This window comes from Haemaphysalis longicornis, unplaced genomic scaffold (assembly GCF_048455015.1).
Source record: "Haemaphysalis longicornis isolate Haplotype H1 unplaced genomic scaffold, Haemaphysalis longicornis Haplotype H1 scaffold_7, whole genome shotgun sequence".
NCBI classification, from domain to species: Eukaryota; Metazoa; Arthropoda; class Arachnida; order Ixodida; family Ixodidae; genus Haemaphysalis; species Haemaphysalis longicornis.
The window spans coordinates 104,355,055-104,381,399 of NW_027526422.1; the positions used below are offsets into that span (position 1 = coordinate 104,355,055).

General features: G+C 45.2%; 1 long non-coding RNA gene across 1 annotated transcript; it reads left to right on the forward strand.

Annotated features, from left to right (window-relative positions):
- On the forward strand, positions 1–24,978 carry LOC144144739 (uncharacterized). The gene is made up of 4 exons (XR_013317326.1): positions 1–133; positions 6,856–6,914; positions 19,101–19,190; positions 24,544–24,978. It is a non-coding gene; the product is annotated as an uncharacterized LOC144144739 (long non-coding RNA).
- Positions 24,979–26,345: the final 1,367 nt, after the last annotated feature.

Here is a 26,345-nt window from a genome sequence, read left to right on the forward strand (position 1 = left end):
ATAAAACAGGGACGTGAAGCCTTTCATTCGCATTCCGCGGAGGTACTCCGGCAAGAATCAGCAAATATGAGACACCACCCGGCGTTCACGGTGTTTGTAGCAGCTTGCTTGATGTGTGTCGTTGCTAGACCAGGTGAGAGTGCTCTTTTTTATTTAGTATGGTGGGATGCATAGTTTTCCTTTTTTATTTTAAAATCAGAATTTACAGAAACAGACGTGTATCAAAATATTTCCTCGTAAAAACAAAATGCAGCCGGGCGGGCACGCGGTATACCAAATTTGTGAGCCGCGTTCAAAGGCGCCCACATAACATTTTTAAATGCCCGAAGGCGAAAACAGTAGAAGAGAGTTTTCGGCTGTTCTACCATTTTTGACCAATCTAGGTTGCTGAGGCAGTTGGGAATTGGACTCCTTGTGGATGACAATTGTGGTTGAATTTCATTGCCGCAATGCCAACTATGGCAAAGAGCGCCATAATAATGGTTATATATGATAGATGAAAACTTAGACACTAAAATCCGTGAGCAAGAACGCAATAAAAATGAGCCAAAGGCAATGAGGATGGCTGGTGTAGGCCAGGCCGGTGATTATGTGTCGTATGAAATTAGGTATAAAAATTTCACTCCTGCTAAATAGTTGAAAACATGCTTGACGGAAAGCATGGGATCGTCAGACGGGAAAAATGCTGGATTTGGGGGGATGTGTTGTCTGTAGGGTTCAGTGAAGAGTTTGTGTTGTGTGGAGCGCTTTAAATTGAAGTATCCCGTGGCTCACGGATAGGACGTCTTCAACCTGCCACATAGGGGTCTTGGAGATCCCGTGAGCAGGAAGGAGTGTGTCACATATGTGTGGTCTATCCGTAGTCTAGACAGGACCAATTCATTGTGTCTGTTGCGTGTTTCGGTGGTGTGTAATCCCAAGGGTGGCTTTGTTAGGTGTAGTCTGCTGTTTGTCTATTCATTTCAGTGTGCTTGGCATGGTTTGCGAACGTGTTGACTGATGTGTGACTTGAGTCGGATTGGGGTATTGTTATGTAAACTCTAATGTGAGTGCAACAGCGGCGGCCGTTTGATCTGCGGTCTCGTTCCCTACAATCCCAGAGTGGCCCAGCATACGGTCACTTGGAGGTTAAACGCGTATGCAGACATAATGGTATTAATGAGAAGAATGTCCAGGTGCTATTTTTGAGATTACGACGTGGTCACAGCACTTAAGTAATCTGTATAGAATATGGATTTGGGAATTCGAGTTACAAGAGTATGATTTGCTACAGGAAGTATGCCGTAAGCTTCCGCCGTCAAGATACTGGTGTTTCTATTCATTGTTTTACAGACATTACAGGTGACATCATGCGCAGCACAGAAAACAGTTGTTGCAAGTTTTGAGGCATCAGTGTAGAATCCAGCATACCTATATTTGTGCTCCAGGGACAAGAAACCTTCCGGCATCCCGCTTTTGGGCACTTGATTTTTTTCAACACTTGCGAAAGATAGATCACATGTTATTGGGCAAACTGCCACGGTCTTACAGATTCGATAACAGAGGGTTTGATGATGTCTGAAAACATGACATCAAATTCCGACGGTTCTTCTATTACTCTGACGGGGACGGGAGTAGAGACGGATGGACGATTCAAAAGGAGTTAACATATGACTGTATCGTTAAAAACTGACTTGAAATGATGGCGAGACATTGACCCGATTTTAAAAGCATAGAGCAGGCCCATGTATGCTTGCTGACCTTCTAGGCACCATTTGTTGCACTCTACATAGTGGCTGACGACTGGACTAGAAGGCGCCACATGCCTGGCGGAGCCCCAGATAAATCACAGAGACCAGCATTTTGAGGGATGCTTTAATGACGACCTATAGACGCCACTTACGTAATACAATCGTGAACTTATTAGGCTGGTAAAACAAAAAGGAGCACTTGTTTGTCAGCACCAAAAATGTGTGAGACAATCTTTTGGATAGTGATTCTTTTTAAGCATTCATGTTTGAGCTTTTTTATATGGGGGATGAACGTGACTTTTTCGTCTAGAATTATACCTAGAAAGTTGTGTTCCTTTTGACTGCATTAGAGACACCATTCAGTTGGATGTCTGGATCCGGCCGAATGCTACGCCTCTTGGAAAACAAAACGCAATCGCACTATCCTGGATTAAATTTAAAATCATTGTTATCTGCACATCGAGCTAACTTCTTAATACCCAGCTTGACTTGGCGCTCACGGACAGACAAGTTACACGACTTGACGGGTAGGTGTACCTCGTCTATGTAGATTCGACAGGAAGTTAATAGTGGCAGTGCTTTCCTAGGATAATTCATTTTCACAATAAACGGAGTGCTGCTCAAAACTTTACCTTACGGCACGCCATTTTCCTACACATCAACCCTAGAGAGCGCCGTTAAAACTCGCACGGGAAAGGTTCTCTCAGACATGTAACTGGCAAGCGTGCTTATCATTTTACCCGACATGCTAAATGTCTTCAGGTGACTAAGGATGCCATACCATGAAGCTGTACCATACGATTTTTCAAGATAAAAGAATACTGTCAGACAGTAATGTTTGTGGAGGAAGACACCGTTGATACAGGACTCTAATTCAACTAGTTGTCCGTTGTTGGATCACCCCGCCCTGAACCTGCCTGACAGCTCTCGAGAAGGACTCCTTGTTTACCGCGCAATATTTACGCAGACGTTGCGGCTGGAAGTTGTTTGGACGAAGAGTTCAAATTAAACACATGCTTCAGCTCAAGAACCTGCTCTGATAATTCTCATTGTTACAGCGTAGTAACTCCTATCAACGACTCTAATCAAAGTCGCAGGAATATATACGTGACGGTGTTCAACTAGCCTTAGCTGTACATCGTGAATGAGGCGCACTGTGGCAGTGAAAGGTCTATGTGTCGTTGGAAGCGTTCAGGCGCAGAGCACATGCGGAATGGTAGACGGTTGAAGCAGAATCGACAAAAAGGCGTTATAAAGGCGGTGATCAATTTGCTTCTCTCAGTCAGCAGGATCTGCAAAAAACCCAAGGTTGCGTCGATTTTCGCGAACCACCCGGCACCTCGAAGCATGCCAGGGGTGTGTCAACCACTGGGATAGGATGCCACTCGCGTAGTGCTGGCTTGTTTAGTTCTGTGTAGTCTACACAAACTCGGAGTGCCCCCGACAGCTCTCGTACGTCGAAAGTTGGCGCACACCATGCTGTGGGTTGTGTAAAATAAGTAATAACGCCAACTTCCTGAATTCGCTGAAGCTCTGCCCTGGCCTTCTCGTAGAGTGCAAGGGGTACCCGTCATGGGGACGTCAGAGCAGCTGGAGTAGGGTCGGGTTGGAGCACCACGACGTCATACTCCTGTTGCAGCTTTCCAAGCCCTTGAAAGACGTCAGGAAAGTCCCTTTGGACGTTTAAATCCAAAACATTGTTCACTGACGGGAACAAACCAAGGTTGCTGATGGCTGGTTTTCCAAATAGGGCTGTGCGTGTACTATAGGTAAGATGCAGACGTTTTACACGCTTTCTCTGCCGTTGAGCTAGAAATGAAGCCTTGCTAGTCCCGAGATGCGCAGAGTCTTTCGAGTGAACAGCTCTTGGAACGCGCCTCGCGCCATGCACCTGATGCCATTCGCGTGTCGCTGGGAAAGCATTCCATCCAACACGCGCTCCACACGCGGGGGCCACAGGACATCGCTTGGGCCGCCCTGTAGATATTCATCGGTGGACGCACGACCCCTTTACAAGAAACGGCTGGAATTCACTCCCGAAACAAGACTCTATAGTTACCTGTAGTGCCCATCATCATTGTCTTTCTTTTGTCTTCTGTGTCGTACCTCTGTCCTGTTCTGTCTATTGTTCCCTTGTTATTTATGCCATGTGCCAAAACGGCGAAGTGATGATGATGATTAACAAACTTTGAGTCGAGGGGCTGATGTTAGGGCACCCGCCCAGTGGGAGGCTTCCGTAGTCCGGGATGCCTTGGACTATGTTGGACATCTGTGCCCTCTCCACCAATCGTCACTGGTGTGGCAGGTCAAAGCTGGTCAGCAGCCCCACCCACTGCTCATAGGTAGGGCTGGGGTTAGGGGTGAGGGTAGGGGGATGGCTGGCACTCTCATACCATGGGGTACAGGGTGCCTGGCTGGGGACAAGATTTGCATGTGGCAGGCTATAGGGTGGGATACATGGCATGTAGCAGGGTGTTATGTGGGTAGGAGTTAGTCTGTAGTCTCCTGAAGGTACTGGTTTCATCCCGAGATAGGCTCGGATGGGGGACTGAGTATTTGCAGCACTCGTTTTATATTTGCAGTGGGTGTATGCTTGCAGTGGGTGGGCTTAACTGTTAAGGAATGCATCGCACTAGTGAATATTAAAAAGGTAAAGAGGAGACAAAACATACGCTCGAACTTCAACTCAGTTTCTGCAGCAGAAACACGGAAAAAGGCTATATGTACATGAAACGTGGAAAGGGTGAAATTACAGCGAACACAAACTAAATAGACTACTATCACACTCGTCACATTTGCTGATATCACAAAGCCACATCACAGTGCCCACTGATATCGCACGGTGTAAATTAAACCTACACGTGTGTGCGGCTATCAGCCCTCACCCGTGCACAACCTGCTCCCACTCTCCAAAAGCCCATTTCTTTGCGGACAACGTTAAGAACGGTGAACTGTCTCATCTTTCCCCTTCTCTGCCCATCATGAAGGCCTCACACATTTCTCGTTCTGTTTGCCAGAAAGTCGTTGGGGGCGTCCGCAAAGGAAATTGTTTTTTTTGGAGAGGGGTAGCAGGTTGTGCACGGGTGAGGGGTGATAGCCGCACGCACGTGTGATATTGGCGGGCACTGTGATGTGGCTTCGTTATATGAGCAAGTGTGACGAGTGCATAGAAATTTACTTGTTTGTGTTCGCTGTATTTCCACCCTTTCCAGGTTTTATTTATATAGCCTCTTTCCGCGTTTCTACTGCATAAATTGAGTTCAAGTTCTAGCGTGTGTTTTTTTCTCCTGTTTACCTTTGTCTCTGTTTAATGTTCACTAGTACAATGAATTCCTTAGTTAGTAACCAACTCGTCCAACTTACCACCTCAGTTGTTTAACTGTTGCTGCAGATGGGGATTCGTGGCCCTCCTAGGAAATGGCCCGGTGGGAATGAGCGCGGGCAGTGGCGTATGCCGCCTCGTTACCCTCGAGGATTTGTTACCTGGAGTCCAAATTATTTACAGTTCTCGTACTGGCTCTGCTTGTTGTAGAATTTTCAAGGTGGATTGCGATATACGTCCTTATAGGTAGTTCCTGCTAGCGGCTCAGCAGTCAGTAATAATGGCGAAAAGCTCTTCGCATGTTGTGGCAGCAAGGGCGATGGCAACCTCTTCAGCTGTTTCGATGGGGTTGGTGAAAAAAGTCACTGCAGGGAGCTCAGTTCCTTTAGCATTGACCCCACTGGCGGTTTGTGGAGATTTTTTGGGGGGATGGCGGTGCGTCCGTATATCGGGTGCATGGGCGGAGGTGGTATTAGTTATGAATGTTGCGGGATCTTGCTGCTCGGCTTGATTGGTTGTATTTGGGGTGCATGTTCCGTGGGATCGGAGCAACGCGAATGTTTTGTCGTATAGCCAGGAGGGTGCAAATTTTCTGGTCGTGGTTGGGCGGTATAGAGTATTGTAGTTTCAAGAGTGACGCATTAAAAAAGTAATACAGAATTCCGGTGGTTGCCCGGACTCCTTGGTGCTTACAAGTGATATTTAACACCGGCAGTTTCTTACGTTTCATTTACCAGTGTTTTGAGGTTGTCGGCTAGCGTTTCTACCCGTTCTCCGCCCCTTGGTTTCGACTGTTGACGCGAGGTGTGTTATAGCTGTAGGCACAGCTCCTGATTATGTTGAATCCGCCTCAGTAATATTCAACGATGGTAATCGGTTGGTGCAGTTAATATAACCTGCTGAAATATATCTTGTTGCGATGAGCACGAATCATCTCCCTGGCCTATGAATTCTTTTGTGAGGTATGAACGCGAACTGTCTGGAAGAACACGTCTCTAGTAGTTCTGCACCAATGAATTGAGATATAGCGTAATCAACAGCGGCCAGGCATTATATACTATCTCGGCTAGCAGTATGTTCAAGCAAACGAGGTCTTGATGTCTTACCCATGTTTCAGGTGCGCTGCTCTGACGTTGAGCAATATTCGAAGCTAATATTTATAAAACGATCGTTTGTCTGGAGCTACCTAAACTGGGAATATCTTGGCCTGTGTCCGTATATCTGTCTCCTAAGCCAGCCGACCAGCCAAAATTCTAAAAGCATACTTCGTCAAGAAGCGTACAAAAGCAGGAAATGTTTAGACTACCAGTGCTTCTGGCATGCATCGTGAAAGACAGTACACAGCAGCAAAAGGAAACATGAGCCATATTTGATGCGACATGAAGCGCAGAGCAAGTACTATACCTATTTTAAAATTTCTCTGCGGAAGGTAAATATAGTGGCGGGGTTTGTAGGCCAACGGCAGCGTTCTGAGACCCTTAGGAGGTGAAATGTTTATAGAACCAGTAAATATTCACACTGTAATGAGTTTCACTTGTCTATTTATAAGCTCTCACTTGAATATCACTGGTCACTACCTTTTCTTATCTATTTGGAGTGTGATTTCCCGTACGGCACGCGCCTCCCAAAAATTCTTCTGGGAAGATGGTCACACACAACTAAAAACAAGTGTGACAAATTTCACTAAAGGGTCACTGACTCTCAAAGGTAGTGCCAGCGCCAGCAAAGAACAAGAATGTTTTTGCAACATCATGATGCTTTAGAAAGTTATGAAAATCAATGTTGTTTTTTTCAATTTTGCAGTTCCGGAAGCTTCACATCTTTTATACGGGAAGCCAAAGTGTGAAAGAATGGTCCCCTGGGTAAGAAGTTTTATTTCGCGAATAAATGGGGGAAATTCGACTCCGTCGCTTCATCCCGCTAAGCACGCCAACCTCACGTAGATAATGGGCCTACCGCTTAAATGAAATCGGCCCATTTTCTTACTTCGGACTGCTTCCATTCGGAGCCATCTTTCACCACTATTTTCATTTGACTATTTTTGATCATCGCTTCGCTTTTCTATCTTCACAAGGTTTTATTTGTACACAAGGGATGTATTCGGTTATTCCGATGCTTGACCTGTTTTAAGCCCCTCCGCATTACACACCCGACGTAACTCCTTTTGTCAATCTTGATTTGACGTATGATGTCCAGCACTCCACTTTGTTGCCTAACCTAAAAGGTTCGACTTCTAAGCACATTCGTAGCTCATACCAGTATGCTTTTATTGCGATTATTGGTCTGACCGAAGTTTTAAATGCAGAGCATTTCTTTAACTCACGATGACACCCGTTCTTGGCGTCCGTAGTTGTCCGCAGCGCTCGCAGGTGCGCCCTGTCGGCACAATCGTGGCGTGATAAAGGCGGTTGTCGGCGAGGCTGGAACGCGCTCATCGCCGCGCTATCTCGTCAGCCCCGCTCCTCCTCGCCTACTCTCCGCTCGCATCGCGCGCTCTCTCCGCGGTCGGTTCGCGCCCAACAGGTGGGGGCGCGCGCGTCGCGGGATCAACAACATCTGTGGCGTGATCGTGACGTCAGCATCGCGCGCGCGTGGCGCGATCGTGGCGTGATAAAGGCGGCTGTCGGCGAGGCTGGAACGCACTCTACGCCGCGCTCTCTCATGAGCAGTTGCCACAAGTGCAACAACATTAACGTAACGCAAACTACTTAACGTCGTGCGCCCCCGGAAACGTTCTGCATTTGATCGTGCCCCTCGCGAGGGGGATGTTTCTTCCTTCAGGAAAACGGCTACCGCTGGCCGGAATCGAGCCCGCGTCCTCGGGCACAGCATTTCTTCCACCCGTCGTCTTGTCATCATTCACTCAGTTAGGACGGGGACGCTGCTGAGCCCAGAAACGGCCACCAAAGTTTGTGAAAAAGTTATCTCGGAACCTTAGCGCACACTACCTAGTAGTACAGCAAGGGCCCAGTCATAGCACCGATAAAGAACGACTGTCCAGCCGCACCGAAGCTCGCTGACGCGTCCATGCACAACGGAAGACCACGTAGAGAGAAGCGTTCTAAAGGCAAACCATGCCGAATGACATCACTATGACTGGGCGAGTCCTTCAATTCTTTTTCAAAGTTACTACCAACTCTTATGCTTAGGATTCATATGGTGGCATCTGTGAAGGAATTCTAATCCTGAAACTTCTCGAGCGCGTTAATCCTCTGACGTGTATTTAAAAGCCGACTCAGAAGGCAGGTGCGCATTCGCGTTCGCACAGACGCCCAGGACCCAGCTCATGCAATCTCCGCCGCGGGCAGAAAATACACTGCCTGTTTAGAGAACAACGTTACGGTATGTGCCCCCGGGCCACTTTTTAAATGCAGAGCATTTCTTTAACTCACGATGTCACCCGTTCTAGTTGTCCGTAGTAGTCCGCACCCCTCCCCCTACACTATATAAAAAAATATTACTTACCGGCGCCTGGTTTCGATCCTACGACCCTGCGGGCGGAACGCAAGGTACATGGTGCTCTACCCACTGCTCCACAAAGCCGACACAGAATAGAGGGCTACGAACGCGCCTTATATCCTTGACTCATTCAAACTACGTCAAGAAGCTGCTGATGCAACGCATTTACTACGTGTGGGCGGAACTCGAGGTGCATGGTGCTCTTCCCACTGCGCCACAATAATCATACCCACCTGCTAATAAATGATGTCACGTGACTATGTAATTACGTCTCCTCATTTAATTACAATACAGAAACCAACAGCAACAAGTGCAACAACATTAACGTAACGCAAACTACTTAACGTCGTGCGCCCCCGGAAATGCTCTGCATTTGATCGTGCGCCTCGCGAGGGGGATGTTTTATTTTTCTCTTTCTTAGTAGGCCACTGGCCCCTCAGCGAAAGAATTCTAATCCCGAAACTTCTCGAGCGCGTGAATCCTTTGACGTGAATTTAAAAGCCAACTGAGAAGGCACAAGCGCATTCGCGTTCGCACAGACTCCAAAGACCCAGCTTAGTCTCCGCCGCGGGAAGAAAATAAGCTGCGTTTTTTGTTACGATATGTGCCCCGCGTGTTTGATTTTCCGCTTCGCGTGTAGAAAGACGGTGGTTCGAATCCCGGTGCCGGACAATCGCCCCCCCCCCCAAAAAAAAAACCTCACAATTCTGGAATTGCAGTTGGTGCTTGGGTTGCGGCCTGACCCCGGCGACTATTGCAGGTAACGCACGCCTTCACCAGAGTAGGATTGGCCACCCTGGTGTAGTAACGGCCACAAATTCCCATAAATACGCCAATTAACCCACGGCCCTCAGTCTCCAGTGGCTGCGAAGAAACTGACCACGGTGGTGGTCAGGCCTGTGACGCAGCAGGGGGTGCTAAAATACCTAGACCCGTTAAGGCCGCCATTGGAATCCGAACCTTGCAGCGTTTAACAGGAGAACATTATCTAGTGAAGCCAATCTACAGGTGTTGTTCGAGGAATTAAAGGGCATCAAATGGGGTGTCATAGGGCTTAGTGAGGTTAGGAGAACAAGTGAAGCCTTTACGGTGCTGAAAAATGGAAACGTTCTATGTTACCGTGGTCTAGTGGACAGAGGAGAACTGGGCGTAGGATTTCTAGAAAATAAAAGAATAGCTGACAACATAGCCGAATACTATAGCATTAACGAAAGGGCAGCAGGTCTTGTAATTAGGCTCAATAAGAGGTACAAGCTCAAGGTGGTACAGGGCAATGCCCCCACATCCAGCCATGACGACCAGGTAGTGGAACGCTTCAATGAAGATGTGGAATCGGCAACGGCTAAAGTAAAAACACAGTATAACGTAGTTATGGGAGATTTCAATGCTAAAGTAGGGAAGCATCAGGCTGGAGACAAGGCAGTTGGGAACTATGGTCTGGGATGTAGAAATAGCAGGGGGGACCTACTAGTTGAGTTTGCAGAACGGAATAACTTACGCATAATGAATAACTTCTTCTGTAAACTGGAGAGCCGGACGTGGACGTGGAGGAGCCCGAATGGGGACCATAAAAATGAAATAGACTTCATATTATGCGGCAACCCTGGCGTTGTGAAGGATGTGGAAGTGCTCGAAAGGGTAAGGTGTAGTGACCATCGTATGGTAAGATCTTGAATTAAGCTAGATTTGAGGAGGGACCGTAACAAGCTAGTACGAAAAGAGCCGATTAATGAGCTAACAGTAAGACGTAAAGTAGAGGAATTCAGGATCGCGCTGCAGAACCGATACTCAGCTCTTACCGAGGAAGCCGAGCTTACGACACCCTTACACGCAGTATCACGGAATGTGCAGTGTAAGTCGGGGGCACGACGGCTGGACAGTATACTGCAAAACTTTCCCAGGAGATGAAAGATCTAATTAGAAAACGGCAAACCAAGTCAATCTCCACCCCAGCTGACAGAATAGAACTAACGGACCTTTCTGAGTTAATCAATAAGTGTAAGACAGCTGACATACGGAAGTATAACATGGAGAGGATCGAATACGCTGTAAAGAACGGAGGTAGCTTGAAAGCAGTAAAGAGGCGTCTTGGTGTGGGGAAAAATCAGATTTATGCACTTAAAGACAAGCAAGGCAATGCCATCACAAATAGGAATAACATAGTCACAGTGGCCGAGCAGTTCTATAGGGATCTGTACAGTAGCCGGGACATCCAGAATAACGCCGAACGAGAAAGTAGTCCAGAGGAAATAGACACCCCACCAGTAAAGACCGAAGAAGTAAGGAAGGCTTTGATAGAAATAAAAGGGGGCAAAGCACCTGGTGGGGATCAGATAACAGCAGACCTCTTGAAGGATTGAAGAGAAATTGTACTTGAAAAACTGGGAAACCTGTATACGCAATGCCTAATCACTTCAAGCGTACCGGAATCTTAGAAGAACGCGAACATCATCCTAATCCATAAGAAAGGTGACAGGAAGGACCTGAAAAATTACAGGACGATCAGCCTACTGTCAGTCGTCTACAAGGTACTTACCAAGGTAATCGCTAACAGAATTTCTGCAACCTTAGATTTCAGTCAACCTAATGAACAAGCAGGGTTCCGTAAAGGTTATTCAACAATAGACCATATTCACACGATCAATCAGGTGATAGAGAAGTGCGCTGAGTATTCTGAACCCCTATATATAGCCTTCATATATTATGACAAAGCATTCGACTCGGTCGAAACCCTAGCAGTCATTCTTGCATTACGGAACCAGGGGGCAGATGAGCATTATGTAAAAATACTAGAGAATATCGACAGTGGGTCCACAGCTACCGTCATCCTCCATAAGGAGAGCAGTAAAATACCTATAAGGAAGGGCGTCAGACAAGGAGACACAATCTCTCCAATGTTATTCACAGCATGTTTACAAGAAGTATTCAGAACGTTGGATTGAGAACAGGTGGGAGTAAGGGTTAATGGAGAATACCTCAGTAACGTCAGATTTGCTGATGACGTTGCCTTGCTAAGTAAGTCGGGGCGTGGCCTCCGTGATTTGCTGCCGGCGGCGCGCCGTTGCTCAACGGCGCGCCGCCGGTAGCCGATCGCGGAGGCCACGGTCGGGGGACGAATTGCAAAGCATGCTTTCCGCACTAGACGAACGGAGTAGAATCGTGGGCCTGAAAATTATTGTGCAGAAAACGAAAGAAATGATCAATAACCTCGGGACAGCACAACAGTTGGGATAGGGGCGAAGTAGTGGAAGTGGTAAAAAAATATATCTACTTAGTCCAAGTTGTGACCCCGGATCCCAACCATGAGACAGAGATAATTAGAAGGATCATAATGCGGTGGAGTGCATACGGCAGACATTCTCAGATAATGAATAGCAGCCTACCATTGTCCCTGAAGAAGAAAGTGTATAACAGCTGCATCTTACCGGTACTCACCTACGGTGCAGAAACTTGGAGGCTCACTAAGAGGGTTCAACTTAAATTGAGAACGACTCAGAGGGCAATGGAGCGGAAAATGATAGGTGTAACATTAAGGGACAGGAAGGAAGCGGAGTGGGTCATAGAAAAATTGCGTGTTAAGGACATACTGGTGGAAATTAAGAAGAAGAAATGGACGTGGGCACGGCATGTAATGTACAGGCAAAATAACCGTTGGTCATTAAGGGTTACAGAGTGGATCCCTAGAGAAGGCAAGCGTAGCAGGGGGCGGTAGAAAGTTAGATGGTGATCAAGAGATCAAGAAGTTTGCAGGGATCAAGAAGTTTGCAAGGACAAATTGGTCACAGTTGGCACAGGACCGCAGTAATTGGAGAATATTGGGAGATTCCTTTGCCCTGGAGTGGGCGTAGATAGGCTGGTGATGATGATGACTCCTTCTGAAAGACTGTGTTTACAACTGTACAACTGTTGTAGTACTGCAAGATGCTGATGGAGCCAATACGTTTTCTTTTGACTTGACTAGAAGCCTTTCTAAGTGCATTACGTCATTTTGTAATTTTTTAACGGTGCCGTGGTGACTGCACTTTGTTTTAATGGTTTTAGTTAACCTAAAAGATCAACGAGCCAGCTTTTTGTTATCAAAGAATTAAAATTTGCGGCACATGACTGCCGGGCCACAGGCACTGCCTTGCCCTGCCAGGGCTCGCCCAGGCAGTGGGCAGCCTATATTTTGTTGAAGCCTGAGCCCGGCCCGGGCACAAGAAAATGCCTGCTATCCGGCCCAAGCCCGCCTCACGGGCCGGGCCGGGCAGGGCTCCTGCCTTTGGGCAGGTTCAGCTCGTGCAGTGCACTAGCGCAGACTTGTGGTTTCCTGTGGCTTTTTTTGTTGCTTAAACGATAACCGATTGCTTATCCAAGGTGGTTATGTTCATACACTCTTCAAGTATAATATTTTGCCAGCTAAAGGAAAGGCTCTGGCAAACCTTGTTTAACAGTACTTCTGATTTCTTTACAGTACCCTTTGGCCCTGGTAATAACACTATTTAAGTACTGTTCAACAAGCACTGTTTCCGGGTGTTTTGTGTACTCAGAGAACACCGCGATGAAACCCGCCAATTCCAAATGGGCAGTTAGTTTTAATTTACTCGTATCTCAGAAATCCTTTTTTGTCATCTTCAGCCTGTTCAGGTTCAGTGCAGGACGAAGGCCTGTGCCTCTAAGTGGGCACTCATCTGAATGCTATCCCTGAGGGGCCAATCTTGCCCTGCGCAAGTCTTAATATATACCGCCCGAAGCAGCTTCTACATGAGTGATTCTGAAATGGGGTCCACTGACCTGACGGAGTTCTTGGGGATATTTCAGGGGTTCGCAAAACCGCCACCAAAATTCTCTCTCCTGCACTATTTTCTCCGTTTTCCCTAAGAACTGGCTGCAAAATAAAAATCGGGCTTCGCTGCAAGACGTACGTGTTTTACTTCTCCTAGTAGAATATGTTTCAGCGTCTTCTTTTTGCAGACCACGCCGTCTGGGCGAAACGTCAGGCACAGACGTTTATTAGTTGGTGGTTTATGTGAATTCAGTTAGCTGCAACAACAAATTTTGTGACAATACACAATCAAAAGGATATCAGTCAGACACAAAAGTCGGGCATTGAATATGTTTAACGCTACTTTTGCTGCAAATCTGAATTGTTAATTATTCGCACAGATCAAGATAGGTCATCGTGGATTGCACTATAGCATATGGAAGTCCAAATGGGTACCTGGAGCACTCATGGTTGCGGACCACCACTCGAGCTAATTTCAGAACTTGTACCTACGTGCGAAGGATTTGTTACGATTGTGGTGGATACTCGGGATCCTAGATCCTTTGTGTATGTCCTCTTATATTCATGGGCAAGTGTCCTCTCATTTCCCTTTTCTCACTCTGTTGATTACTCGGGTGTTGCCTGTTTAATCAAACCCTTTTCGTGAATACTTTTTTATTTCCTTAAGGATGGAATGGAGCGGATGCATAGTTTACTAGCCTTTACCAAATACATAGTTCTTCCTTGGTTGCTGAAAATCTAGGCGCCGTTCATGCGCCTGACTATCATCTTCAGAGAAAACGAAACGATCAGCTAATGGGATCTGATTCTTAGGCATTTTAAAATTAACCTTCCTAACCTTCATGCCGCTCGTAATCAGTTCATCATTTTTTAGACTTCTGTGCCATATTTTAATAAGGCCTTCTGTAAATACTTTCGGAAGCTTTTGTAGCCCAATAAATCGCCCACATTTTTTCGCCGATCCACAGTAATTTCGCATTCTCCGGCAGCTTTACTGTTCATCATTCCTTAATTCGCCCTTTTTTCCTCTTCTTTCTTCACTGCTGTCACTTTAGGTGTCTAGCGAGTGCTTTCAGTACCGTTTCATCGCCAAGATTTGCTGTAACGTACAAATTTTCATGAAACACTTCTGCTGCTGTTGTCATTCTCATCTTTTTTTTCATATGTGGCGACGTTTGTGTTTGAGTGCATGCATTTTTTCTTTGCCGATAACAAAACTTTTCTTCATTGCGCCCAAACATCGGGATGTTTATAGCTTTTTCAACCTATGGCATGTAGTTTGCGAGAATGCATTAGCCATCCTCTTAGTAAACAATTTCGGCAACTGTGCCCATTTTATACGAACCCCACTTATGAATATTTCCATTTTTCAGCGCTCCTAAATGAGGTCCTTCTATTCTGAAATTGTTTAAAACCTTCCAATCTGGTTCCTTTACCCCTACATCAGAAGGTAGTTTTGTGACGATGGTAGTCGGTGGCCGTTAACCTATTGTCCTATTTTGGAGCGTGGCGGTCAGGACGCCGAATTTATCTTGACACGTTATTCTCAAATCAACGCTTTACTCGTTAGGGACTCCCTGTCTCGTTTGCTTATTTTGCTTTACGCTGTTCTCTCCTCATTCTGCAATCAAGACTTTTGATTTTACCCTACCAACCTAACATCCAGCACAATACTAGTGTAGCCGTAATTGAAAATTTTGGTGAAGTGTTTTTTTTCTACTTGGAGTGTTTGCGTGTTTATTTCTACTTATTACCTTGATAAATGTAACATTTATTTTTTAAAGGTTTATATTAAGCAATCTGAACCACTGTGACTTTTTTCTCCAAATTTTTCTTTTTTTTAACATTACTTTGGCGCCTTCTAAATTCGATACCCATGTCTGATCATTGAAAAAAAATTGCAGAATTCGTAAACATGTCTTAAACTTAAAATGTCGCAAACTTAAAAACTAATTTCATTTCATTGTCCGCAAATGGTATTTCTTTGGTAATAAAGCTAATTCTTACCGCCAGCGCGCCTACTTCTATCGAAGAGAGTTGTTATAGTGATAGGTCAGAACCGTGGCGATAAGAGACCGCAAGAAACACCACCCACGAAAGTTTCAAGTGCTGTTACGCTTGCTTCAATTTAACGTTTTCATAAAAATAGTAGTTGTGGGCAGAACAAAAGCTCATTTTATTAAGCTTTTCAGAACCTATGACATAGCATACACTTAATTATAAATTCGTTGAGCAAAACCAGGTACCAACATTATAACATGTAGGTGCAATAAATCAAATGTTTGAAACTAAATGTGCTATCACGGATTTTGCTTCAATAATTATGACATATGACGGAATACAACCCTACTGAAACTTTCCGTACATACGGAATTTTGGGAATACGGAGTTCATACGGATTATTCCTCCCCCAAGCACACCGAAAGTAGTTGTCAGTATAAAAAACAGGGAATCACATTAGTGGGCGCAATAAAAACGCTTGGCACAGGTTTCATGTTTTTATCTTCAATATTAAGCAAAATGACGCTCCGTATGTTTTCCGTATACTCCGTATATACGGAATTCATACGGACAATGATTTGGCGGTTCTAGTAAACTTACAGACATAAAATCGGTGTCAAATTTTTGGATAGGTATGCACTATTTCATTGATGTGTGTTTCTCAAAAATATTCCGTGTTTTGTTGCGGCTTTGTGTCATTCTAGGAAAGTACTCCATATTCCCATATTTCCGTATATACGGAACTTTTCAGGAGGGAAGTATGATGTTGCATTGAATAAGAGGAAAATATTGCCAAGGCAGTCTCATCCAAGCATCTTGTTTCCATTTTTAGAAACTCTCACAAAGCAATAAAATAGATGCTCTTCATCGCGCAGACAGGCGTTTAAATGTTGACAAAATTTCCATGACAAGCAGTAGATCCCCATGCAAGTTCATGTCCACAGCAAGACATAATCCGCTTCTTTAGACATACCATCGCTACAATTTCGTCATCCCAACTAATTCTCTATGACAATGGTTGCCCTCTTTAACAGCGAAGCTGTTGAGCAAATCGTCTGTGTATGGTGTCCGCAGTTAAAAATACCAAGAAACTGCAGCGCTCTCGTGCACGCGTTCTTCGAGCGCACTTTAGTCAAGATAAGCACACCTACTTAGGGAGATTGGCCAATATTTGCAAAAAGAAACTCCATCGTTCGCCGCGTGCCTCGAGTGCACGTTCGTCAAACCAAGCATACCCACTTAGAGAGATCGGCCAACATCGGCCCCAAAAGTGCTCTACCGTTCACTGTATCGTGGAAGGACTTTGTCAGAATGAGAAAGACCCATCCTAGCGTATGCCATTTGTTCATTTGCCCTTGTGTCATGATGCACATGCGCTCTGTACCTAAGAAGAGCCGCGACTTGAACGTCACGGCTGCTGTAGGTTACCACTGACTCGAAATGGCCCGGCCTATGCGGATACTTCGCACAGCCGAGGAAGAGGCCGCGCGTCGAAAGGCTCGGCGTGCCGATCATCCGCTAGAGACGAAAGTCGCGCTTGCAGAGTGGCGTACAAAAACGTCGAGCAAAACAGCAAGCGCACTCTGGTCTTGCTCAACATAAGGTCAACCATGACGCCACAACTGCACCAAAACTCAACTTTGTATCCGTCAATGATCCCCTACAACTTCGCCATTCCCCTCTTGCGTGAGAGTGCACGCTTCCCTGAATTTTTTCCCTTTGCAAAGATATCGGTTTGCCACTACATTTTCGCCCTGTTCCTTGGTAGCAATTGTTTTTCTCCAGCATTTCAGCCGGTGCATCTGATGTTTGCCATCTTTGTTTTAGGTTAATTATTAATTTTAGAGTGGAATTAAAAGTTCCGGCTGAGCCAACGTTTCTCGGTAAGACATGAGGCGGAGCTTATGTTTTCAGAGATGATGATATACGCAAACTCGACTACCATTAGTCGATTAGTCTATTAGTAGTAGTAGTTAAGTAATGCGGCGCATTACTTATGGTCAACTTCTGGAAGTAGCCATGGAATGATGCGGCCTCCTGTGCGCAGCAGTGCAATTCAGGGTGCGCAACCTACTTGTGTTGAAGAGTAAAATTCAGTTCACTTGCACTAAAGTTGCGCGCCTACCTCCACATCCTCGTAACTCTACTCCTCCCGTTGCATATTCACTCTCTCAGTCAAACCCTCTCCACTTCCTCAAGCCTCCCCGCCACTCTGTGGTCCCTTCACCTATCTCGAAGACTTCCCGTACACACTTCCCGTACACACGAGGTTGGAAAAATCCAGAGATTATGCGATATTCAATATAATGTGTGTCAAGTTCGCCAAGTATGCTTATCGCGCAAAAAAGGTTTGGTGTAACCAAAGCACTTCTTATCAGTTGGGAATGCGAAAGCTTTATGTCGAGCTGAATGCAGCAGAGGGCTCCTTTGAGGAGGTATGTGGACATCTAAGCCGATTACACTTGGTGAATCTGCCGTAGGGGTCTGATAGAAAATCACATCCCAGTACCATCCCGCATTGTCCATATGTCAGATCTTCTGTCCGGTCATGCTGGCGTCACATACAAATGGGAATAGGGGAGAGTCTTTCCTGGGTTAGTGACGACACCTGACGTCCCCTTTGGCCAATCTTATTGAGCCGGTATGGGAGAATACCGGGAAGGTATATTGACGTCACAGCCCAGTTGAACTTCGTTTGACGTCGGCGAGCTTCTGACGGCAGCGATTCTTGTCAATGACCAATCCACCTCAGGGGCACGTGGTCAGGCGTACATGAACCTTAACATGGTTGCCATAATCTTTAGCATAACGGCGAATCGGGTAACTAAACAGTAATTGTCCAGTTCTCATGAAGCAGACAGGCAGTGTTGTAAGAAATATAGGTTGCGGAACACTAATGACGGATTGGAAAAGCGCGTTTATCACCATAATCATCACCAGTTTGCTTGTGTTCACTGGAAGAAAATCTCCCATTCCATGTTTCTCCAGGTGTTGCTACCGTTCAATGGTATAAGCTCATCCTTTGCCTGCGAAATTTCGGATTTTATTTCCGCATGCTTCGCTTACCGCCTCCCGTTAGCCACTCTGTTACCATAATGGTCAATCGCGTAGACCTGCCTTACATGCGCAGCCCAAGTCTACGGAACTTTCTTAATTTAAGATATAATGTCTACCACCCCAGTTTTCGCTCAAATATTCTATGCTCTTTTCCTATCCCAAAGCGTTACACGTGTCATATTTGTTTATATTTCTCCCTGGGCTGACCAAACTTTACCTTCGAACAGCGTAGTAAGATTTAAGGTTTCTTCGCCGTAAGTAATCACTGCCAGTACACGCAATGCTTGTATGTCTGTGTGTTCAGTGAAAATGGCGTACTGTACATGGTCTAATTTTGTCTAGAAACTTCAACAGCGCGAACTGACAGGACGAAGACGAGAGACACAAACGACGTAGACGGGCGCTTGTGTCTCTCGTCTTCGTCCTGTCAGTTCGCGCTGTTTGAAGTTTCTAGATCATGAACCAACTAAATCGCACCAGAGGCTTGTTAAGTCTAATTTTGCCTCTCTTGTATGGTATCTGGTTGATTTATCCATTTTAATAAAAATGACAGGTAACCCAAAGCGGCTCCACTTGTAGTACGTGTTTTCCAGTAGTGGAGGTATGTCGCATAAGTTTGTGTGTGGTGAACCGAGTGATAACGCCGGCCTCCGTCAGTGGTTTCTTGGATTGGGGAAACCTACCACCGCGGAACGGCAAGGACGAAGTTCTAGCTTGTTTTTCAGTACGTAAACGTTTATTTCTCTCTGTGTTCTTTATTCTGCAGTTTATAGCCAAGTGGATGTCAAGTTGCACATATATGTGCAGAGGATGGCCAATCCGTTATGAAAACGAGCCTGACGGGACTTCCTGCTATGTAAGTCGATCGTTCTGCAACTGTAACCAGCGAAATCCTCTTGCCTCTGAAGAGAGTGTATAGACCATCAGAGGCGGACAACGTGCTTGTGGTAATGCACTCTTGGCACTTTAAAAACATAACAGAAGATGCGCGATGATTGATATGCCACTGTGTGTGCTGGAAAAATGAACAAAACAAGCTTGCGTTCTTTCCGTAAGTTTTTTTTTCATCCACGATTCTTTTTATTTATTTATTTCGTTCTACTGCCTAATTAAGGAGTTTGTTTTACAATCATGCACTCTATTCCTAGCTTCGACGCGTTAAACTGCTATCTAAACTGTGTATTTCCCTTAGACACTACTAGCATGCCCAAAAGCACCCATTATCGAACACATTTTCAGTGCTTGTAGTTAGAAATTTGTGATTACAAAGTAAGGTTACAATCAATTACGGGTACTCTGTTGCGAGCAGCCATGGTATGTTGGCATTATCTTCATTTAAATGTTTCCTGGCTAAAACAATATACTTAGGGAAAACCAGGGCACTTCAAACGCAGTCATGGCAGCAGTGTTTACCCTACAATACTACATTGAAGAAACTGGAAATGTCGGGAACTGCGGCGTACGTATTCGGTTTGCTTCCGCTGCTTATGTTCACACTGGCTTGGTCTCCAGACATTATCACTCCGGTGACTGTTTCCTCGCCTTCTGAGAGGTTGTGCTTTTAAAAGCACCACGTTCACAGATTAGTACGTTTGCTTGGTCGTCGTTTGTGTGTTGTGTAGGAGGGGGTCTGAGCGAAGCATTGCGGCATGCAAGACACATTCCCGGGCAGCCATCTGCCCTGACTGGTTACCTCTGACCCCCTCGTTGTGCGCCGGTGCCTAAAACAAAAAAAATGTATAAAATACAAGCGCTTTATTTTGATACTAGACCGTCGGCTGAGGGCTGGTGGCATATATATTTAGCAGGACTGCATGTGCCTCAGATACACACGCAAAAAATGTACCAACGTGTGTGGGTAACCCAAGTGGACCTAAATGGTGTTTTATAATTTAGAGGTAATGCCAAGACAATCAAAAAGCGAAATGAGGTTTCTATGGAAGAGACGGCACCTTCTGGACAGTAAATGCTCAACTATGCTGTTTTCTGAAGCTACCCTGTATGCGGTGTCCTGTTTAGCGCGGGTTTCATTGCAACTCCGCTCAGCGTTCTGCAAAGTTAAGGATTGCGAGTTCATTTTGATGTGGGCAAGGTACGCAGGACGCGCCTGTGAGTTAACCACAGGAGTGTAATGGCGCTGGTGTAATGACAGGCGAAGCGTATTTCCAGGAAACACGCCACAGTCTGTGGAAAACGAAACAAGCAGATATCCACGGATCTTATTGACACGATTTTAACACGTGCCTGTTTTCCTATCTGATCGTCTTAAAATCTGTCTCAAAGCCAAAATCATTATACATGTGGCCAGCAGCATTGCCTTGTACACTACCTACCCCAAAATCCAACTCAAGTCAATCCAAAAAAAAAAAAACTGTCAACATCACGTGAGTAATTTTTCATGCCGGCATCCCTCCATGGATGCACTTCACCGAGTTTTTGTATATGTTCTGCTGCTGGCATCAGCAGCTCGCTACAGTCGTTATGGATCATAAGAGGCACCGCAATGAAGCGTTCATGAAGCACAAGGGAATTTTGCATGTCGATGGCGAAGGAATAATGCAGCATCATGCACACTGCGCGTCCTGTAGACATGAGTGCACAATTGACGTAAGCGAAGCAGAGCCAGATTTTCATGCAAGTATATATATATTCATCGGCCCGGAGCACGGAGGTTTCGGAAACTTGAAGACTACCAGATGTAATTCATATATCAGCAGTGAATGAACCGACCGCCCGTCACGTTTGAAATTATGATGGTCAAGCCACTTAAACTCGCAAACACTTATAATATCCCCCGCTCCAGTTTCAACGCTACCAGTAGCTTCCATCGATTAGCAAGTTTATAAAACACAAACAGTTTTCGCTACCCCATTTAGGTGCATCATATCAAAAGCTTCTGCAAGGTATGCGGTGTCCTGTTTATTACATCTTCGCGGTAGAATCACCGTAAATTATAAATTATTTCATCACATTTTCTAGAGCAAACTTTCTTGCAGGCTACAGTGGGGGTTCCGTTGAAATCAACATTTATGGCATTCTTCCTCTAGCACCGCGCACGAGCCATTACAACATGTTGGTCATACACGCATAATAATAGACATCCCGAACACCTACCTTAATGAATTAAAAATGGTTATTCTCGACGAGATTCCCCCAGGCTGCGGCCAGCTCCCGACTTTCGTGACATGTAGGCATTATTTTCTAGATCTCAACTCTTCCGACAACGTAAATTCTGTGTTGCATTCATAGGTAATCTTAAACAGCCACTGGAGGTAAATTCTACGGCGGGAATTTTAAGACATAGATGTGGGCGTCCTTCCCGTTCCGGATTTGGGAATAGGAAAAATTTTGGATCATGTGTAATCGAAAGGTATGTCACTCTGGAAAGATTAAACTCCTCGTGATGGAATTGAAATAGAAAGTGGCCGCCCATTCCGCAACAGTGATACACAGCCCGAAGCGTCCGCATACGTGCATCCTAATACGCCCCAAAATAGATTAAACATCAAACGCTTGGGAGCCTGGTCAAGCATACCTAATAAGCGACTATTAGGCACTCGTAATATTCCTGTATGCTTCATATTTCCTCACAATTTATGTCATATTAAAAAAACGAATATCTAAAATCCCGCTGAGCTCGAACCCTCTCGCATCATCGCAGTATGTCTCTTTAGGCAGCTTCAGAAGTTTTACTATCATGTGTCTCTTCAGAATGACTACATCTTTGCACGATCAATCAGTTTTTCACGTCGCAATTATTTCTGTGAAGTTAGGCGCATCACGAGTCCTTCCAATTTTTACCCAATCTTGTTTAAGTTGTACTGCAACAGTTTGGGATAGCCAGCTATCGCAAATTGTTCCCTAACCGAATGCATTGAAATTTAATGACGCTTTCGCCATAGCCTCCCCACAGCATATGCATCATTTCAATGGGTTTGCTCAAATGTCTGTGTGCTTATCTGTTTACGTAAAGCACTCACCTCATGCAGCAGTAAACGACTTCTTCCCATTGTTGCTTGTGAGGGTCCTTCATTTATAGTTGCTTTAATGATAAGTGTTTTCCCCCCTTGTTTATGTTGACGCAATGTATCTTTTATTCTTTTTATTTCTGCATGGTCATAATAATTGTATGCTTTTTCGGAGCGCAATTCCGTTGCTCTATGTAACAGCCTCCTTGAGAGCCCTTGAGGGTCTTGTGAAATACAAAATACATAAATAATACAAAGACGCCATTTTGGCAGTGACTAAAGCACTGATTATGCAGCAAGTATAGACCTCGAAGCTGCTTTTTACATTTCTGCAAGAGTCGGCAGTTCTGTGAACACCGCTTGTGGCGAACCTATTTGCTGTATCTGGTAGCAAGAAGCTTGCGACGTCGCACGCATGTTCCAGTATAGTGCGTTCCCGGGGGCTGCTCAACTTCACTTTGCTTTATTGCAGACCACCTGGACTCCTTTTCATCTCAACCACAGTTGATCGAGTGATTTGCATCCGTCTGGAAGCTTCATTTGTGCACATTACTGCATATCGTGCATAATCACATCCCATCCCCAAAAATCCGTCGTTATTTTTCTTTTATTCGGTATCACTGTCGCTTTGCTACATTTTTGTTCCATTTATTTTTGCACTTCTTCATTTTTTGACTTTCCGTTACTAGTTGAACATTGTAATCATCTCCACAAAAGTTTTATTTTTACTTCAAGTACAGGGAACAAGTATTGAGTACTATGCGATGCGGACGAGGACAACCCATTCAGTCGGAGGCCGGCACGAAATTTTTTTAATGAGACGCCAAGCATACCATATGATGAAACGTTTCTTCGGTACGACCAAATGACAGAATGACGCTAAAACGCATAACAGGTCGCTGTTGAACCGTCACAGTGCTATCACAAATCTGAAGTGGCACGGACGTTTAGGATAATGCCAACCACCTGTTCTGTCTGCCTAGGCCAGCGCTTTGAAACGGGCCTTTGACTGCGTAATTTTTGCTGAAAATTATAACAGCCTTTAGGCAACTGCTTCTCCTGAACATAATACGGACAGTGATCCCTGCACTAGCTGACAAGAATAACTTACAAGAAAACAAAATTACATATACATTTATTGATATTAAAGACAATCACAGGAAATAACTAGGCAAATGCAAGGCGTACAAAATATGCTACAAAACATAGGGAACAAAATTATGCCACAGAACATAGGGAACACAAAATACGAAAAACCAAATAATTTTCAGCGATGCACTGCGTCCGAGTTGAAACAGAAATTTTTCATTGCACAAGCTAACCTAGAAACCAATTAAAATATTTTAACTAATGCTTAGTACTCCTGCTTGCCCGTATAATCAAAAGCTACCATCATTCTCAAAAGACAGACGCGGACTTAAAAAAATGCTCGCCAATTCACGCGACGACGGTGGTTGGAAGGCGAAGCTAAAATACACCCACAATGATTACCCATGCGACGTCACTTCAGTTCACGCACGTGACTCTACAAAGCGTGAAACTAGAGACAAATGCAATGTAATTAACCACACCCTTTATTACTTTTAAGAGATATTATTTTCTATGGTAAAATCAATCCTTTATCCATGAAAGGAAGCTGCTTCAGTTGTTTGGGCGAAGCATATGATTGACAACTATTGTTTATAAAATTAATGGAAGCTTAAACCCGGTGTCAGACGATCTCACTTGTCCTCCGTCTCTGCCGAAGCCGACGGAGGCGACCAGGGCGGCGGCAGAGACGGAGAAGTGAGATGCCGTGCCTTGGTGTGAGCTTCTGTTACTTTTTACTAACTCCTAGCCCAGGGACAAAGCGCGCATACGGCCACTACGCGGGCAGTGGGGGGAGCACACAGTAAAGCAAGAGGTCTCGTGAGGCTATCACGTGGCATTTAGCGAGAACGCGGGGGTAAACCCGGGCTGTGTCGGTGACTTCACCGTCTTTTTTCCCCTCCTCGTGTACTATCGTACCTTAATTGGCAAGATAACGAGCTCTCTTTTCGTTTCTCTATTCGGTCCCATTCGATTCCTTGCGGTGCCAGTAACTATTGTTTTGTTTCGCGGCAGTTTTCTGTTGCCGCCAATGCTCCCGACAGGGCCCTTAGCTGTTCGAGTTACAATGCTTCGCTTTAAAATGAGCCTCTTTTATGGATTCTACGTAATAAGACACGGTTTGCGCAATAACGGTTTCTTTTTTTCTTACAGGGTATCGAACCAAGTATTTGCATGAATGGGGAGTGTGTGAACGCCACTAAATGGAATGAAACAACCAGTACAGATATCCCACACATCTCTACAGTCATCAATATGTTCTCTAGAACAGAATCCGTGGCCAAAAGCACGAGTCAACCGTGGACGACAGAAGAAACTGTAACATCGCCTGTTTTCCCCAATGAAGATCGTGCTCCTCATACTACTGAGAAAACTGCCATCGCCTCTGGAGAGATAAGAAATGACCTGTCTACGCATCCTCCCACAGTTCCTACTCAGGGCTTAACAAGCTACGCCAAGTCCACCAATGAAGAGATTTCGCCAAGCTCTGGGAACACCGATATTCCCTCTAGCCGCGAAGTAGAAGCCCCAGTCACAGTGAGTGGAAGCGCTAGTAAGCCTATGACCACGCTTACAACATTTTCTTCTTCTTTTTTCACAACTGATAAGCATTACGCGTATTCAGATGAAGAACAAGCTACCCCTGCAATCTTGGGGGAAATTCTTTCTGCCCACAATCAAGCAACACCAAACTTTGGTATCGCAACTTCCGGAGTCTCAATCCAAAAAATGTCCGCATTAACCTCAGTGCGGGCAGAGCGGACATCGAGCACCGAAAAGGCTGCGCTTGAAGAAGATAGTACGAACATTGATCAATCTGCAACTCAACAAAATGTGGCCACGGCGCCCAGTTTTCATACGCCTGAATACTATACAGAGGGGCATTCGTCTTTCGACGGAGTACGAGCCATCTCCACAACATTGCTAGAAGATGACTCAACACGCGCTTCTGCAACCCTACGCCAAGATGCCGCAACTATATTTCCTGCATCGAGCAGACAAGCAACGTCCACTTCTGCACACAGGGTGTCTTCAAGCACTGAAATGCGGGGACTTTCTGAGCTGGAAGGCAGCATTAACGAAGGAACCACTCGAGAAAAAGTTTTACCTGCGCACGCGTCGGCCCCTTCAACGAAGTACAAAGACTCTACTACGTCTCCCGACAACGAGGTTTCCTTTGGAACACAAAAGAAAGACGCTAATTCGCCCGGTTCTACCACACCAAGCCTGCACCTGACTACTCCTCTTTCGAGAACTGAAGAAAGCAAGTCAGACTCGACGGCACTCCGACTGAATGCTGTATTAAGTGTGTCATGTACTTTGTTCCTCTTTGTCACTGTATTTATTTAATGTTGTATTTCTATAGTTTCGCTGGCGACTTTACGAAAACAAAAAGTTGCATTTGGGATGCTGCCGGGCAGCGAGCACGTTGCGATGGTTTCGCACAAAGAGAAACCACCTAAAATCTCGCCATTCCAACCGCAATAAATTCCATTTTACACACGTGGATGTCTTTTGGTCTTTATATAGGTGTATTTCTACTATAAGCAGTTGCGGCGATACCGAGAGAAAATTTGCAGAAGCTGAACATAATTGATACGCATGTTTAACTAACGGCTTTGTCCTCTTTATTAGCTTCATAAAGTCATCATTTTTATCGTTATTATTTCGTTACAACATATTTGCCTCCAAAAAAGCTGGTTATGTTTTTACAATACTTAAACTTAGGGTCTTAGCTTCTTTTGTCAATGCTTCGTTGTAGGCTTTTATTCGCCTAGTAAAACCTTAACGTTTGAAACGTTGGTTGATTAGCTATGCTAATCAAGCTTCGATGCATAGGATATGAATAGCTGCTTTAAGAGCATTATTGGTAGCTCTAAAAAGAGACACACAAGCAAGAAAATACGGCCGTGTCTCGTTTCATGTTTGTTGTTTTTAGCTAGCGCTTCTAATCA